Here is a 19,529-nt window from a genome sequence, read left to right as displayed (position 1 = left end):
GGTTTGGGGAGGCTGTTCCGCTTCTGGACGAGTCAGTCTATGTGATTGTCAGAACGGCAGCAGCCAGGCAGGGTTTTGAGCCAAGTTTGGTGCTGGTCCACAGTTTTCACACCTACGGCTCTGCTTTGTACTTCCTCTTCTTTCAGGCAGATGAATCTGAGTTACTGATGTCAGGGGACCACATCAATACTGAATTTAGGGGCATTAAGGGTAGTGAAGGGTAGTAGCCAATGGACCACTTATCCTCTATATTACTACTTCCTTTAGGGAGTGGGCATATCGCCATCCCAGAGTCCCTAATATCACCAACAACAAGATGGTAGAACCCTTCTTTTGTGGAGCACATCAGGCAGCCAACCTTAGGGGTGTGACAAGCCTGGAGGTGCAACACTCCTACGGCATAGCTGATTTCCCGCCTGTCCTGGTACCGAATGGGCCGCAGGACAGGAGGTGGCATTCTCCAGGTCTAGAAAAAGCCAGGGTCTCATATCAAAGGCGGCAGATCCCCCTTGAAGCCTCAGGCCTTGGTATGCAAATTCACTAGCCATCCCGCTGGAGGAGGTGATAACACCTTTTCCAGAGGAGGCATTGCTTCCTTACCTCAGAGTACACTGATGTACACCTACAGGGGGTCAGAAACTTGTCTGTGGTGGCAGGCTGGATGGGGGGAAACATAAAAAACCTACCTTTGGGGGAGGAGGAGCCAAGCCGGAGACTGAGATTGCCGCCTAGGCACTCGGCTCCGCCAACCTTGTTGCTTTGTGCACCGATCCTGCATCCTATCCTGTCCCCGAGCCGCATTCCTATGGAGGGGAAGTGTGGCGGTGCTCGGTGATGTGCTCCCGACCTCTCCATCGGCCGTAGATCCGGAGATATGCTCACGCCTCCTATCCGGCCCTCCGTAGCCGTTGATCCGGGGTTTTGCGTACGAGGAACGGCCGGCCCTGCTATCCGGCTGGTGATTGCCTGTGACGGGGAGGAGTTGGCTGCCCGTAGTGATCCGCCCGTCACGTTTGCCTCTCGCTGCGATCTCCGGTCCACCTCGTGGGTTGCGGGCCGGTAGCGCGCTGAGGAACCGGGGGATTTTATTTCCTTTGGGACTTTTCGTCTGTGTATGGCTCGGCCGTTCCCTGCATTTCTCCCGAGGTATGTCTGAGAGCCATCTTGTTCACCGAGGGGTCGGTGTTTTGAGACTTGAGGGCACTGGTGTGTGATTGAGACCCTGACACCGCTGAGGCTGCCTTTGTGTCCTTTTCTGTGCACATTATGAAGTTTGCCACCTTCGCATCTGGGATTCACCTTTGCTCTGGTGGGGGGCGAGAGGATGCCCGATCAGATGTGTGGGTCAGTGACGCCCCGACTAACATGGCGGAACCTGCTGTAGAGCCTATGGAGGGGATGAGCGCCGTGGACTGTGCTCCTGGGATGTCGCCAGGGGTCCGGGATGTTCTGATTGCCCTCGGTGCCCTTCGTGGCGCCATGATCTGCAATGCTCGCGATCTGAGACGCAAATTGGAGGCCATTACTCCCGTAACCGGACACGCCTTGCTCGACTATCCGCGCACTCAGGACGTTATGCCACACCCTGAACTGGAGCGGTCTGCCGAGTTCTTCCCGGTGGATGTGGCGGCTTTAGAGGGCCAGTCTCCCGCGATGACAACGGAACTATCGGCTCTCGCTTGGTATTGGGGACTGGTGCTGTTCGAGGAGCTTTCATTTGACGCCCTTCACAGGACACTGTTGCTGACGGCGGAAGTCGGAAAACAACCCACTGGCATCTCCTTGTCGCCCACATTCCTCATCATGGTGGCTGGTTGGATGTACTCAACTGGTGCGCTCGAGCGCACGGGACAGGGCTGAGTCTGCTTCATTAATTGATGGTGTTGGTTTACCTGGTGACTACGAGGGACGCGATCTGTTTTGCTTGCCACTGCTCTCGCTTCGGTGTTGACTTTGTGGTTCTGGGCTCCGGGGATGGATGATTGGGTGCTTCCATACTGATTTTTCTCCTCCTCCGCTTTCTTTTTCCCTTTTTTATTAACTTTTCTTCTATATTTCGGGTTTAGGTACTGGGCGACAGGCGCGCTGCTAAAGGGGGGTAGGCCGTAGCCATCTACAGTTGTGCAGGGTCGGGGGTTGAGGGAGGGGTTTTCCTTTTTATTCCTAATTTGTTTCTATGGCCCTTTTTCTTCGCTCTTCTGGTTTTTCTTTTACTTTCTTCTTTTTCTGGGTTTGGGGTCAGCCGGCTGGGTTATTCTCTGAGTTTTCACTGAATTTTCGTAAGCTGTGTCCTAGCGGTTGCTGCATTATTGGTGTAACTGGGCTGGCGCTTGATTGATGTTTGTAGCAATTGTATGCATATATATCATATGTCTCTGCTGCGTTACCCAGGTCTTCCTGGTGGTCGCCTTCATTCTGCAGGACTTATTGTTTGGCTTGCCTATGATGTGACTGTTACTTACGGCCCGGCACCTGATTCCCACCTCCTTTTCGCTATATTGGAGCTTTTTCCGTTCTTGATGTTATCCTGAGTTAAAAGTAAAATTAAACCTCACTTATCCGACAATATGATCGATGTATGCCGTGATTCTATGTCTTTAAGTTGCTGCCGTGCCCCTGGGATGTTCGGCTAAATAGCGGTGTACAATTTTGCGTAAATAAAGGTTTAAAAAAAAAAAAAAAAAAAAAACTACCTTTGCCACGCCAGCGGGCCAGAGCCGTGAGGGGAACGGCGGCAGCAGCAGGACGCCGGGAGGCAGCCCGGTCGAGCGGACCACACTCCCCAGCAGCCCCTGGGGCGGCAGCGCGCCCGTGACGTGCTAAGAGCGACCGGAGGCACCTGTAAAAGGCTGACCCCCCGGGAGCCCAGGGGGGAACATCAAAAACCTACCTTTGCCACGCCAGCGGGCCAGAGCCGTGAGGGGAACGGCGGCAGCAGCAGGACGCCGGGAGGCAGCCCGGTCGAGCGGACCACACTCCCCAGCAGCCCCTGGGGCGGCAGCGCGCCCGTGACGTGCTAAGAGCGCCCGGAGGCGCCTGTAAAAGGCTGACCCCCCGGGAGCGCAGGGGGGAACATCAAAAACCTACCTTTGCCACGCCAGCGGGCCAGAGCCGTGAGGGGAACGGCGGCAGCAGCAGGACGCCGGGAGGCAGCCCGGTCGAGCGGACCACACTCCCCAGCAGCCCCTGGGGCGGCAGCGCGCCCGTGACGTGCTAAGAGCGCCCGGAGGCGCCTGTAAAAGGCTGACACCCCCATTCGCCCCGCGAGTCGCGCGCGGGAGCGACCGGGAGAAGCCCGGGACAAGGGCGGGACAGTCTTTGGCAGTCGTTGGCAGGAGGAGGCAGGGCAAGGCCAGAGACTCTGCCCCTCGCAATGGGTAAACGCAAGCTAACAACGATTGGTGGTGAAGGTAAGAAGGCTAAAGTCCCTAAGAAATCAGAGACCATTATTTCATACCTGACATCTGCAGTAGGGGCATTAAACGATGAAATTGCTAATGCGGAAAAAGAACTGGGCCTTGACCACTCGGATACAGAGAGGAGGAATTTAATAGACACAGTGGTTCCTGAGCATGTTACACACATCCCCTTGGAACCCATTATAGAAGTCGCGACTTCTACTGCCCCCACTGATCCCAGGGCCATTACCCCGCCACATGCCCTGGATAGCGACACTGTACATGTGGTTTCTACTGCAAACACGCGACACAAGGCTAAAAACTTACGAGGGAAGAAGTCACATGTAGTACATGGCGCTAAAGCGGATAAACAGACATTCCAGGGCCTCCAGGATAATTTGGTTGAGGTAGTGGAGGGCTTATTCGAATCCCGCTTGGAACCTTTACTTGTGAATTTGGCCAAAGACATTGTGGACACTCTCAAATTATGTGTAGATAACATTATGAAAAAATGTGAAAGGATTGACAAATATCTCACGGAGCCTAATATACATTGTCCACGCTGTCAGCCCCACATTAGAAGCAGAGTGGCATGTGAACATGAGGCGAGGGTTATAACATCAACTGCGGCTTTATCTAGTTCACAAATGGAAGTGCACAGCCCGCAACATTTACCTGCATCCTTGTCACTTGATAAAAATATTGATTTAACACGGGGGCCCCATTTAGTAGGGGTCGAGGAGATGGGGAGGGCTAATACGTTACCTACCCCTAGACCACAGGAGCACCCCTCCAGTAAGCCCAGTAATAGACTGAGCCGCCCAGTGGATCTCCCCCCGGAGGCAGCAAGCCTAGTTGTCATCCTAACAGGGATTCCGCGCATTAAACCACAACAGAGGGAATCCGATTTAGATTTGCTAAATAGAACTAGGAGATGGTGTGGCCAGTTCAGCAGTGGCAGTCTGGATGTGGGTAAACATATTATAGCGGCACGAAGGGTAGATTGGGTGGGGCGGAGGCCTAAATGCATTGCTGGAGATTGCGTGATTGTTAACTTTGATACACCCAACATTGCAGATTCCCTACTTTGGGATGGTTCTGACCCAGGGAGTGGAGGTTTCAGACCATTCCCATTAGGGTACTTTTATCCTCCCCCCACCTACCTTCAACCCAAAACAAATTTCCCTTATGTCCCAGTCCCCTTAGGCAGTGTGGAGAGACAGGGAGTGAAGACTCATGCATCCTATCAAACCCAGCAGGCATTATTGCGGGTAAGGCCAAATAGCGCTCTAGTAATAGCATCCGAAGTAGAGCATACCCCCAGTCATGGGCCAGGGATCACACTCAGCAATAGGTTCCATCCTCTTCTAAACACTTCTACGCTAGATACAAATGATTGACAACCACCCATTGTCTTACCATCTCGGGATGTCACTACAGTAGCTAGTGGTCGCCAAGTCACTGCAATTAGCTGGAACATTGCTGGGCTAAAGAAGAAAGTCTCTGATGAAAGATGGTTAAATCTAATCACACAATATGATATCCTGGGTTTCCAGGCAACTCGGGATTCCAGTGGGGATTTTTTCATGGATGGGTATCGGAGCTTTTCGACTAAAGCCACCCCTGGGGAGGGTGGCAGACACAAGGGGGGCCTGTATATATTTATTTCCATAAAATTGCGGGGTTCTGCACGGAAAATTGCGTTTTCATCTGATAATATACTAGGTATAGAGTGGGCAAGACCGAATTCCCCCCTAATTTTGATAATCAACTTCTATAATGCACCTGATAGAGATAGAAGCTGTTCACATCTGAGTTCGCTAAATTCTTTTTTAATAACATATAAGTCACAGCAATCTGCTTTATTCGAAACTCTGTTATTGGGAGATTTTAATGTTCATCCGTGTAATTGGGGATGTCAGAATAAGGAGCTATTGGGCCCACCAGGAGCTCTCAGTACTCATTTCGAGCACACTTCACAGGGGGCGGATTTGGAGAACTTATTAGCAAACCAAAACTTGTACGACGCACACGGGTCATGGGAGGACGTAAGAACACCGACCTTTGTTGGCAGAGATGCTAGCACGGTCATCGACTATATCTTTATCACACCAGGGCTAATCGACATAGTGGTATCTTACGAAGTGATTTCCTCCCCCTTTAGTGATCACAACCCAGTGGTCCTGCTCCTGAACATGGGCCACAACAGCATCACCCAGGTTGAGCATCTGGGGGGTCGCAGTGATACCCTTGTCCCTAAGGACCAGGGCCGCAGACTAAAATGGGCAAAGGTGGTGCCGGATTCTTTTATGAATAACCTTGTACAGATCTCCCAAGACGACATGTCAATCTGCATGGATAGTACATCTGAGGGTAGTGTCATTATTAGTTCTTTTTCCACTATTTGTTTTAACATTAATAAGGAATTAACTTGCACCAAGAAGCAGGTTGAGCTCTCCACCCCAAGATGGTTTGATAAAGAATGCTCAAGGACACATAAGGATTTACTTCAAGCCCTAAACTAACAGCCAAGGAATAAAGATCTTGTGGCTGGGCTTAGGAAAAAATATAGACAGGCGGCTGAAAAGCGGAAAAAGTCTATTAAAAGCGAGGCTTGGGATAGTCTAATATCGGCCAATGTCTTGAAGGATAGCTCCAAATTTTGGATGGTCATCAACCATCCTTATTTTTCTACATCAACCAATACTGTCATGGACTGTGTAATCTCTGAAGATCAATGGGTTGATCATTTTAGTAAGATCTACAAGAGTGATATGCTCCCAGCACCCAGCAGGTTCCATCAGCCCACGACAGAAGCCCCCCCTGTTGTTTTCAATGAATTGGAGGTCAACAAGGCAATGGTTGAGATGACCAAACACAAGGCTCCAGGACCCGACGGTGTTCCGGCAGACTTATACAGCTCGAGTCCACTCCTTTGGGCCAAAATACTTACTAACGTTTTTAATGCAACGGTTACAGCGGGGTTCCCTGAATCCTGGGCCACCTCAACTATTGTCCCAATATATAAGAAGGGGCCAAGAAACGATCCGTCCTGTTACAGGCCGATATCGTTAATTGACTCCGCTGTCAAGATTCTCGGCAGAGTTATCTTGACTAGACTGAGCAACATTACTAAAGAGAAGGGGGTGCTCTCGGAACTCCAGTATGGTTTCCGTGAGAAACGGGGCACAATTGATCAGTGCCTGAATTTACATATACTGGTTAGCAAATATACTGTGGCAAAAGAGGGTCACATATACCTTGAATTTATGGACCTTTCTTCGGCCTTTGACTTGGTCAATAGGGCCAAGTTATGGGCCATTTTAGCTGGGATAGGGTTTGATCCTCCTCTTATAGATTTTTTGGCGGCCCTTCATGAAGACTTATCAGCTTCCATTAGAATAACCCAGGAAGGCAATACCACCAGACCCTTTAAATCCAGAAGAGGTGTGAGGCAAGGCTGCATCTTAGCCCCACTCTTGTTCACCTTATACATCAACTCTTTGGATAAAGCACTGGAGGGGTCCACACTTGACATCCCGTACGTGGGGGGGGCCGCAGTGCCTGTTCTGCTATACGCAGACGATGCGGTCCTCCTCGCTCGTACGGGAGTGGGGCTACAAAAGCTTCTGGATGCATTTGGTGATTTTATGGCGAAGCTCGACCTCCTGATCAATAATAAAAAATCTCATGTTATGGTGGCCGGGAGGCGGCAAAGGCCAAAAAAATTAAAAAGTTTTAGTTGTTGTGGTGAGGGGGTCTCAAGGGTACAGGTCTTCACTTACCTGGGTGTGATCTTTGAGGAGAAGGGCTCATGGAAACCGCAGGTGTGCGCTAAGTCACTTGCCGTAACCCGCTCAACCTCAGCCTTGCTAAGCTTCGCAAAGCGACTAGGCTCACGGCCAATGGAGGCACTACTGAAAGTGTACAAAACAAAATGCCTCTCCATAGCCATCTATGGCGCAGCGCTGTGGGGTTACTATTCAACCGGTGATTTGCAGATTGTGGAAAATCAGTTTCTAAGATCACTACTAAGTGTTCCACAATCCACCCCAGTTTTTTCCCTACACACAGAGTTAGGCCTGGGCTTCATTACTGATCAGCTTCTCTTGGAACCATTGGTATGTTGGGCTAAAATTTGGTTGAATAATGAAATTAGGCTTAACCACATTATTCTTAGGGATTGTATGGTGTTGGAAAATGCTTTAAAGATCCCATGGTTGGCTTATGTGAAGGGCGCCCTGGAAAGTCTTGGTAGGCCCAACCTTTTTAGCCACCCTAACACAATCTGCAAGGGGGACGTGAAATGGATTAAGGAAAATTTCTTGAGGAGGGCAGCGTTAAAGCGGGAAAGTGAGGAGTTGACTAAACCCAGAGCAAGAGCACATTTTCTCCTCCTGACCACACCGTCGATTGAACCTTATCTAACAATTGTAAGCCGTCCATACCATCGACACCTTCTTGTTAGATTTAGGTTCAACATCATTCAGTACTTTCTGGGAGTCTTCCCTGTATGGGGGGTGCCAGATGAGTCAATTCCCTGTAGCTGCGATAATTTTTCAGAGCAGTCCTTTATACACTTTGTAATGTTTTGTGAGCATTTTAAGAAGAGTAGAAAACTATACCTGGTCCCTATTTTAAGGGAAGCAGGCTTTACTCAGGTGCGCCCAGCGTTTCTTCATTTGCAGTTACTAGGGAGTACCAAGATAATCTTCGGGGTTGCTAGCTTTCTAGTCGCAGCTATGCGCACAAAAACCAGGAAGCTATCCCCGAAGGACATGGAAGGGCGCCCTCATTACATTGCAGATTTAGCTAATATTTCTTAAATTAACTACTCTTCTTATGATTACATTGCGAATGTACTGTTTTTGTTTCAACATCTAAATTATTGACTGGATCTACATATCACTTTGACTGATTTTTAAACAGTTTTAACTATATGAATTATACGACATGTTAAATAACTTTTTACCACCGGTTTTTATAAATTGTACTGTATTGTTGCTTTTATGATTTTAATTAATCGAATAAAGCTGGCTTTTGACTTGACTTTGGCAGGCTGGATGATATCAGTCAGCCAGCACACTAGAAGACTAGTAGGTTTCAGGGGGCACCTCTAAGGGGCCTTCTGGGGGCATGTCATAATTCATTCTATACTGGAATCAGTAGGAATTTATTAAGACAAGGTGCCTGATACCAAACACCATAGGTTTCAGTGAAGCCATTATGTAGCTGGGTAACTTGCAATGACCAGCGTTCAGTACATGCCTTAAGATGGCTTCCTTGTTCACTTGCAGTATCTAGTAATAGAACTAAACATCAAAGGGGCATACCTGCTCATGCAGATATGACCTCACAAACAATATAATGCACCCTGCCTTAAGGCTCTACGGCCTGCTGTTGGGGTGACTTACATATATTATATACAGTGACTTTGGCATCGTTCACATTGAGTATGCCATATTGTTTTCAAGCATGGTTTGCACCATTGTCACGCAGCCTGCACTGGCAGTCTGCATGCAATTCATATGGGGGTCCATTATAGTGGCATACTACTTGCTGCAGCCCTTAGTGACCTTCTTTAGAACCCATGTCCTAGGTACCAAGAGTACCATTTACTAGGGACTTACAGGGGTGCTAAAGTGTGTGCCAATTCTAACACAAGTAGACCGTTTTACCTTGTTTTTAGGGAAAGACCATTGGCACTGTGGCTTGGTTAGCAGGGTTCCAGTACATTTCCAATCGAACACTTTAGACTTGGTGAGCAAAATGTGGGAGTACTATGGCAGAAAGGGGCATATTCCTACAACATGACACTAGCCTTTTGTCACCCCAGACTTTTTGGAACCTTGACAGATGAAGGGAACAACTTTCCAGAACCAGATGTGAGGATAGTATTGGGAATCCCCCCACATCAAAGTCTTGCAGAAACTATAAATTGTAGACCCTCAAAAGAACCACTCTTTAATACACTACTGAATCTGTAGATATTACAGAAGATGGACTGTCTTGTTCCGCAGAGGGCTGCCATGCTACTGGAAGCCTGCCTTCTTTCCTAGAGGCCTGGTCGGCTGCTACCAGAGGACTGGCCTGCTGCTTGAGGCCTGCCTTACTCCCCTGAGGATGACCCTGATGCTTGATGCCTGCCTGGCTTTGTGAGAGGGAAGACTAAACCTGCCCCCTCCACCCCAGGCTAACCCAAGTGACTCCAAAGGTCAGTTGGCTGACCTCCTGGTCTGAGCTACAGGGACACAACAAGCTCCAAAGGCCTCCCTTCAAGTGTCCAGCTGGCCTGATGAAATTGGACCTGCTGGACCTTCAACTGGACCTTTTTGAACCCTGCTAGTCTCTTCCAGGGTGAGACCCTGATCTCCAAACAGTGTCTGCCGAGGTCCTATACACTTGGCTGGCATCAGAGTGCCCTCCTCATCAAGGAAAGGAGAAATCCTGAGTTTTTAGCTCTTTGCCACTGCAAACAGGTTCGTTCACACTGAGACTCTCCTGCCCCTGACAACCAACAATGCGAATCGCTGGAGAACCAGACTCTTCGCGCTACAGCACTTGCAAGTGACAACTGGCAACTCCAGATCTTAACTTCGAGTTACAGCAATGACAGTCCTCAGTCACATCCAGCAACAACCATCAGCGGTGCTCGACCTTCTCTTCGCGCAACAGCAACGACTTCCCATGCCACCCGGCCTGCTCTTCGTGGTACAGCTCCAAACATCTGCGAAGCTCTGCCAGCTCCTCGTGGCTTCCTTCACAGCAAACTGGCCCCTTTGCACCGGACTTCAAGAAGGTAAACTTGTCAGCTGGCTTACCTGGTCCCTGTATCAGGTCCATCACAGTCAGCCTGTACTTGTTACTTTTCCATGATCTAGCACAACAAGATAACCGACAGGAGCACTTTGGGCTTTTAGGGACTACACTTACCTAAAACTTTTAGATTGCATATTTCCATTCTACTGATTGGACTTTTGTCATTTTTGGTCTCATATTATTTATTAAAATGTACTATATTTTTGGCTATATTTGTTAGAGACTCCTCTTGCTTTATGTTTTCACTTTATTACTTTCTGTGTGCTGCATAAATATTTTACACATCGCGTCTAAGTTAAGCCTGACTGCTTTTGTGCCAAGATACTTTAGGGTTAAGCACAGGTTAATTTATTGAATGTTGTGGTTCACCCCTACAAGGATTGTGGTTGTTTTATTTGAGTAGGATTTCTGCCTCCCTCAACCAACAACCCAATGTTTTAAGGACACACACACACATATCATATATATACACATTTGCCATGGTGTAAAAATACATGTGACCAAATAACACATTATTTAGCACAACTGTACTCACATTTAAATGTCATACTACTGTACAAAGGTCAAATAGTCAAATTCAACTTTATTACCACAGTACAGCAAAGTTTACATGTGAACAACTTTTCATTGCCTCACAGATTGTATGAAACAATTATTCTACACAGGAAAACAGCTCTACTAATGGTCACTGGGTAACAATTATTTTACACAGGAAAACAACCCTATTAATGGTCACACGGTTTCTTGAATGTGATTTTACCATACTGCACTAATTTAACACATTGCATTCTTGTTTTGGTTAAATACATTTTGTTAAAACAAGTATAAACAAAAAATATACCCTGGCATAAACCATATAGGTAGGTACAGTATAGTATTCTATGTATTACCATTCTTGATGGAGGGGATAGGCATCATAACTCACTCAATGCTTCGTCTTTCCTGAATCATGTCCCCCTTCCCCACACTCAACAATGGTAATAAATAGCATATCACACAATGCACATCTGCATATATACTATACATTACACAATGGCAGTGACCTCTGTGTAGTTATTGTTGAGACACACTCTCCAATAACATTTATTTTTGATCTGGCCTCAACTTTTGACAGTTTGGTGTAAATCAGTTAAATAGTTTTTGAGACATTAGCGTTTGAAAAAGATGCCATTGGCTTGAAAGGGTTATCACTTTTGTATACCTTTTCAGTCGAAAACCCATCTGATTACTTACTTAGAATTTTGACATTATTTGATGAATGTACAATAATTTGGGAGACATTATGATGAGATTACTCTTGTTAATTTTAGATTTAGGTAGGTCCATCAAGAGGGAAGTAAAAAAGTGATCTTTTGCTAATATCCTGGGCGATAAAAATGTACAACAAGTTGGCAGAAGCTTGGAAGGATTAGGTTTCTATTGGTATGTGTAAGAAATTGGGTTGTTAGTTTAGGGTTTAGGTGCCTGCCTCAGGAAATAACAACAATACCTGTTAGGATGAACCCTTAAAGTCACTAAATTAATCTACAGCCCGATACCTTGTTACATAACCCCTCATACCGACCACCACATCCTGGTCTCTTGATTCTTTAAAGAGAAAGCACATTACCTCTTCCTGATTTCCTGCTATCAGGTCCTTAAGAAATTGGATGAAACCTATATTTCTCCACTTAAAGCGAATACCCTTAATGGGACAAAATTGGAGATCAGAGACTGGTTTTGTGCTATGAGGTTGTGTACAGGACCAATTTGAAGAGAATGAGACGGGGTTATAATCACTCAGATTGGAAAATAGGGTATCACTATCCTTTAATAATGGTACAAGTTTGGGTGAGAATAGGATGAAATCAATGGTGCTAAGCCTGCCTCTACCTACAAAAGTTGGCAGCTGAAAAGAGCCCTCTCTATAATTCACAAGAAAAAGACAAATTATGTTGAACAATAAACTGGTTCAGGGTGTGAATGAAATAGGTAGTGCTATCTCACTTTTCTATCCGATAGACTACAGACATGATCACTACTATGATCGCACAGCTAGATATTACACTTCCCCATCCAAACAATAGCCACCTGCTCTAGCTTTCTAAAGACTAAGGGGTCGATTAGGATGGCGGACGGAAACGTGTACCGTCCGCCGCGGAAGGTGGCAAGATACTCCGGACCTGTCGGCGGAAAATCCGCAACAGCAATTAGGATAAAACATGCAAAAAACGCCGACCACGGCGTACGGAGCACACCAATCCCCGTCCGCGGCGGTCGGAGTACACCTGAGTCCGCGGCAGGCGGACGGAACAGAAAGAACACCGACCGCCGCGTACGCACATGACCGCGAATACATCCACTACCCCCGCGATACCTGCGCATTGTCCGTGTCCGCAATTAGGATAACTCCGCAAGTACCCCGGTACTCACCGCCATCCACGTCCGCAGCGGTACCAATGCACAGAGAATCCGTGCTCCACAGCGGAACGACAACACAAACAACATCCCTACTGTCAAACCAATGCCATACATTGCCACGGAAGTTATCACCAAACACACGAAAAAAACGGCCACCCACCGAAAACATCCAAACCAATCACAACACACAATGATCCACCGCCAAGCACCACACAATCCACACCTGGCAACACTCCCACCTAGCACCTGACTGCCAATAACCATTCAGACACGGCCTAGACACACACCATAAAAGAACTCCCACCCACTCCACAACTCCTCTGCATCACTGCATAGCTGCTAGCAGGATACACAACTGAACTGACACCAAAGACATATATCATTCACACAACCCACACCCAAACACACCCACCACACAAAGACCCACCACACCATTCCTACACACCACACACCTGCACCTCCCCATCCACGCAAACCCACACCCCGAGCACCACACACCATGGCACCAAAAAAAAAACCAAAATTCACTGACACCGAGTTAAAGGTTATGGTAGATGAGATTATCCGTGTGGAACCCCACTTATTCGGGGCCCTAGTGCAGCAGACCAGCATAGCCAGGAGAAACAGCATGTGGGACCGGATAGTCACCAGGGTGAATGCCTCCGGGAGCGTCCCGAGGACGAAGCAGGATATACAGAGGCGGTGGCATGATCTAAAGACCCGAGTGAAATCCATTCGAGCCAAGAACTATCTCCGGGCAAATCACACAGGCGGTGGAACCCCCCCGGAGCCCTTACCCTACACCGAGTGGGAGGACAAGGTGATGACCATCATCCACCCTGAGAGCCTTGATGGACTTCCTGAGGGAGAAGAGGCTGGTAAGTACAAACCAAGCACCACGAGCACAAGTACATGGTGTGCCTCACACAACTGTGAAGACACATCTCCCAGACCCCAACCCATGCATGCAGTCCACATACTCACCAACGTCGAAATGACTCCAACAGGCCCCCATGTCCATAGGGATGGCGGTGGTGGTGGTGGGTGGTGGTGGGTGTGAGGGGATGGAACTACAACTCCCAACAGGCCCCCATGTCCATAGGGATGGCGGTGGTGGTGGGTGTGAGGGGATGGAACTACAACTCCCAACAGGCCCCCATGTCCATAGGGATGGCGGTGGTGGTGGTGGTGGTGGGTGGTGGTGGGTGTGAGGGGATGGAACTACAACTCCCAACAGGCCCCCATGTCCATAGGGATGGCGGTGGTGGTGGGTGTGAGGGGATGGAACTACAACTCCCAACAGGCCCCCATGTCCATAGGGATGGCGGTGGTGGTGGGTGTGAGGGAATGGAACTACAACTCCCAACAGGCCCCCATGTCCATAGGGATGGCGGTGGTGGTGGTGGGTGGTGGTGGGTGTGAGGGGATGGAACTACAACTCCCAACAGGCCCCCATGTCCATAGGGATGGCGGTGGTGGTGGTGGGTGGGGTGAGTACCAGTGCAGACAGAATCGGCAACAAAATGAAAACAACCTGTCAAGTCCACATTACTCATCCTCACATTTTGGTTTTGCAGGTCATCCTAATCTGACAGCTGGAAGCAACACCCGCCCTCCAGACTCGCCACTCACAGAAGTCTCAGGGGACGATTGGCCAGCCACCTCCGGGGCAGAGGATGATCCCGGCACAAGCAGGCAGCCAGGGCCATCTGGCTCCCAGGTCACACCTGCACCAACGACTACGGCCTCTGCCATTGTCACAACACCGGCCACTGTGACCTGCACAGCCACCACCAGCACCACCTCCACCACCACCACTACTACCACCACTCCTGCCCCTGCCACCCTGCCCAACCCAACGGCCAACGCCGTGCCAGCGCCATCCCAGCCACGCAGGGAGAGTGTGAGGCAAGGCAGAGATGCAAGGCCAGATCCGGCAGGCAGGAGCATACGCCAAAGACGACACGAGGATACCAACACACCCAATCCTGTGCAACAGTCATTGGAAGCACTGGGCAGGGTGGAGGTGAGCTATCAACGTGGTCAGGCACAGGCAGACCGGGCCCACCAGGACTTTGTTGACAACACTGCAATGTTGGGGGCCATTGAGAGGCGGCTTGGCCAACTAGTGGACATCTTTACCAGGACAACCAACATGCGGATGCCATGTACATCCGCTAACACCACCCCACAAACAACGCCACCGCCACCGCCACCGCCACCTGCGGCGGATGTGGTACCCGATGCCCCAGCGCAACCAGCTGACTCCGTACCGGCACAAAGACGGAGGGGCCGTCCGAGGCTGGAAGTGGGCGAGAGCAGTGTGGAAGCAGCTGGCACACGCTCCAAGAGGAACCGAAAATGACTGTACCAGTACCTGAGCATGCCATTCACCCTGCCAACTATCCGGTCCCACCTGCCACAGGCCTGCTGTACTAGGCAGACACCACCCTATGTGGTGTCAGCACGGACATTTCATCTGCCATAACCTTCTACTCTCACTCCCCCACCCCTTCACTCATTTGTAAATATGCACCTACACCCATGCACAATTTGTAAATAAAAGCCACTTACTCACTCAATCATGTGTTGCCTCCATGTTTATTCACATGAATGCATCAGAAACAGATGTTACTAGGTACAGGTATCCAACTGGTACAGAATCATGGCGCTGCGGGAGTGACCTAGGGAAAATAGAAACCGCAAAGACACGTCAGGAAACATGATCACACTCATCAGAACACACTGCAGTGCAACATTGAACAACCCACACGCATCACAACAGTAATGGATGAGACGACACACATCATGGAGACGTGCATTGGCCACAATTTAGCACACACACACACATGCATGCATCACATAGCAGAACACAGAGATGAAGCACACCACTATGCCACAACACCAGCACACATTCACAGGGCATACCCAAGCAGCACAAGAGGAGCACACTCACAATCAAGGGAAGTAGCGATCAATGATCTGGCGCCTCTGGTCCACACCTTCCTCCTCACCACTATCCTCATCAGTTGACATGGGTGGGTCGGGAGGGCGAGGAACTTGCAGTTCATCAGGGTCCAAGAGCAGTTCAATGTTATAGCGCACAGCCAGGTTGTGGAGCATGCAGCACGCTATCACGATCTTGCATACTTTGCCTGGTGAGTAAGGCAGGGCCCCTCCAGTCTTATCCAGGCACCGAAACCTAGACTTCAGCAGGCCAAATGTCCGTTCTACCACTCGACGTGTCCTACCATGGGCATCATTGTATCTCATTTCTCCAGCTGTAGTGGGATTGCGTATGGGACTGAGCAGCCAAGGCCTGTTTGGGTAAGCCGAGTCGCCTGTGTTGGTGGAAGAGAGAGAGAGAGAAACATCACAACCTGCATTGTGGGGCACACCATGCCACACAGATATCACTCCTGTCACCACAGCATACTCACCAACAAGCCACGCTTGTGCCGGACGCAGATTAGCCATCAGTTGGGGGACCATGCTGCTCCGCATGATGTGGGCGTCATGTGCAGAGCCAGGGAATCTTGCACACACATGTGAGATGATGTTGTCGGCCTGGCACACCACCTGCACGTTCAGGGAATGGAAGTGTTTCCGATTCCTATACACCTGCTCACGTGCCCGTGGTGCAATGATAGCGATATGCGTGCCATCAATGGAACCCACAACGTGTGGTATACGACCCAGGGCATAGAAGTCAGCTTTGACCGCTGCCAACTCCGCCGCCTGAGGGAAATGTATATAGTCATGCTTGTACAGCATCATGGCTGTCAGTACATCCCGGAGTACCGTGCTGAACATGGCCTGTGACATTCCCCCGGCATCTCCAACTGTGTACTGGAATGTGCCTGTTGCAAAGAAATGGAGTGCCGCCATCACCTTTTGCGTGGGTGTCATGGAACCTGGATAGGTTCTTCGCGGCTGCAGGTGAGGAGACAATAGGGTCACAAGTTCCAACAATCGACGGCGATCCAGCCTGAATTTCCGGATCACCTCCTCGTCCACCATATCCTCCAGCACAGTGTATGGGCGATGGACATTTGGAGCCCTCCTGTGTGGGAGTAGATGGAATGGAAGTCAATTCACATACAACGCATGTGTGTGCAACTCAATCACATGTCAACGCCCTCTACCAACATGTAGTATCCAGTGTATGCTTGTCATATGTGTGACTCCTCTGATTGTCAGGACAACATGGATTGACGTAGCAACAATGTGCATCCACTAGCAACATGATGTTTAGCAACATGTGCAATGCACAGTGTCTCACCTCAACATCGCTGCCAACCAGACATGTGACATGACCCACATGTGTAGGCCCAACATCACATGCACACATGCAAGTACATGCACACATACTAAATTAAACACCCCCCCCCACCCCCCCATTTCATGATGCACCAATGGCAACACCAGTAATGGTGGGCATACGGACATCACATGCCTGGGGACACAATAGGCAACACACATGTACAGTACACAACAGAACCCCCACCATAGTCATCATCTGACACATACCACTCACTGACAACTGATTCACAGGTGCCCATACATACGGGATCTACTGTGTACATGTGAGGTACGACAAACTTGTGTAGGGTACTACCCGATGTGGACATGCACACGTGATGGACACTTGTGGCTCACCGATGGCCATGGTATGGACACACATGGGATGGAGCATGACATGTGTAGCCACGCAATCACGCACACAACCGTGAGCAGGCAGCTGCAGACAATGGTACAAGGTGCATCATCGGCTAAGATGCAAACATTGACCACGCCATGGCGGTGCACTGCATCCGCTGTTTACGTCTGGGCATACGCGGCCCGCCTTCGACATTCACATTGTCTGCACGTGCACAGACCGTCACGCCCACACACCGGCAAGTGCATGTGCAAGGTTCCGGGACGGATGGTCGATTTGCAACAATGTTGTATCACTGGCGCCAACATGGCGGGGCACGTGATCGGCGGGGGACGTGCAGGCCAACACATCCATTAGCTGATGTCAATGCACATGGCAGGTCATGCCCCCCCTTACAGTGCCATTGCATCATCCAGCCTTCACCGGCCGGCCGGCCGGCCGGCCCTGCCCTGCCCAGGACCGCCGTGCCGGCCATGGCAACCACCGCCATTGCACGGCCCTTCCACTACCGGCGTTCCCTGGCGGTCCGTGCAACGGCCGTGGTTTCCATGGCCGGCACGGCGGTCCTGGCCAGGGCCTGGCACGGCGGTAGTGGAAGGGCCGTGCAATGGCGGTGGTTGCCATGGCCGGCACGGCGGTCCTGGGCAGGGCCTGGCACGGCGGTAGTGGAAGGGCCGTGCAATGGCGGTGGTTGCCATGGCCGGCACGGCGGTCCTGGGCAGGGCCTGGCACGGCGGTAGTGGAAGGGCCGTGCAATGGCGGTGGTTGCCATGGCCGGCACGGCGGTCCTGGGCAGGGCCTGGCACGGCGGTAGTGGAAGGGCCGTGCAATGGCGGTGGTTGCCATGGCCGGCACGGCGGTCCTGGGCAGGGCCTGGCACGGCGGTAGTGGAAGGGCCGTGCAATGGCGGTGGTTGCCATGGCCGGCACGGCGGTCCTGGGCAGGGCAGGGCCGGCCGGCCGGCCGGCCGGTGAAGGCTGGATGATGCAATGGCACTGTAAGGGGGGGCATGACCTGCCATGTGCATTGACATCAGCTAATGGATGTGTTGGCCTGCAGGTCCCCCGCCGATCACGTGCCCCGCCATGTTGGCGCCAGTGATACAACATTGTTGCAAATCGACCATCCGTCCCGGAACCTTGCACATGCACTTGCCGGTGTGTGAGCGTGACGGTCTGTGCACGTGCAGGAATGGGAGGTGCGAACAAGGGCGGCGTGTGCCCAATAGAATGTACCGTATGCTGGACAGCGCAACACCAGGGCCAGTCATTGGCCCTTTTCCAAACACGCTTCTAGGGCTGCCCAATGGCTGTCGCCGTATGCCACTGACATGGCCACAGGGCCCTATAAATGTGTCATGTGCAATACCACACATTCCACGATCACCACCGACTGCTGCCTGTGACCATCACCTCCAACTGCTGCTGCGGAGCTGACCACCGACTGCTGCCTGTGACCATCACCTCCAACTGCTGCTGCGGAGCTGACCACCGACTGCTGCCTGTGACCATCACCTCCAACTGCTGCTGCGGAGCTGACCACCGACTGCTGCCTGTGACCATCACCTCCAACTGCTGCTGCGGAGCTGACCACCGACTGCCGCTCTAGTGCCCTACTCCGTGACCTTGCCATGTCGAGAGGCAAAGAGATCCGGTCTCGTCCCTTCACCGCCGCGGAGCTGGATGTCCTCGTGGACGGTGTGCTCCGCAACTACGGACGCCTGTACGGCGCACCCGGACAGGTGGTAAGTGCAGTGGGGGACAAGTTGGTGTGCATGATGTGTACCATGACACCTGGGCTCTGGGATCTTGGCGGTGTGATGTGGGACCAACGCATGAATCGCAATGTGCATGGCTGCTTGAGAGTAACGTGTTGCCCCAATCTGTGTGACTGGCCAACTGTCCACTAACTTGCACCCTTTTGTCTCCCATCATGGTAGGTCAAGCTACACCTTCGCAAGAACGTGTGGAGGAGCATTGCACGTGATGTACGAGCAGTGGGGGTGTCCAATAGACGACATACACACTGCCACAAATGCTGGGACGACATTTGCAGGCAGAGCAGGAACGTAGCGGAAGTGACACTAGGGATGATTCCAAGAACGGCACGACTGGCCCGACGCTCAATGACCCCTCTCATGCACCGTATCATAGCTGTGACGCATCCTGCCCTGTCCGAGCGGTTGCGTGTGGATGACCAGCAACGTGGCGGTAAGCATACTGTCAGTGAATGTTGCTTGTGAGTGCAATGCA

General features: G+C 50.7%; 1 protein-coding gene across 1 annotated transcript in view; it reads left to right on the top strand.

Annotated features, from left to right (window-relative positions):
• Positions 1–19,529, top strand: part of LOC144783990 (uncharacterized) — a 330,381-nt gene that overhangs the window by 230,864 nt on the left and 79,988 nt on the right. The window lies entirely within an intron of this gene.

Source organism: Lissotriton helveticus, chromosome 10 (genome assembly GCF_964261635.1).
Source record: "Lissotriton helveticus chromosome 10, aLisHel1.1, whole genome shotgun sequence".
Lineage (NCBI taxonomy): Eukaryota > Metazoa > Chordata > Amphibia > Caudata > Salamandridae > Lissotriton > Lissotriton helveticus.
The sequence above is the reverse complement of the archived record's forward strand: the minus strand, read 5'-3'. Positions and strand labels throughout refer to the sequence as shown.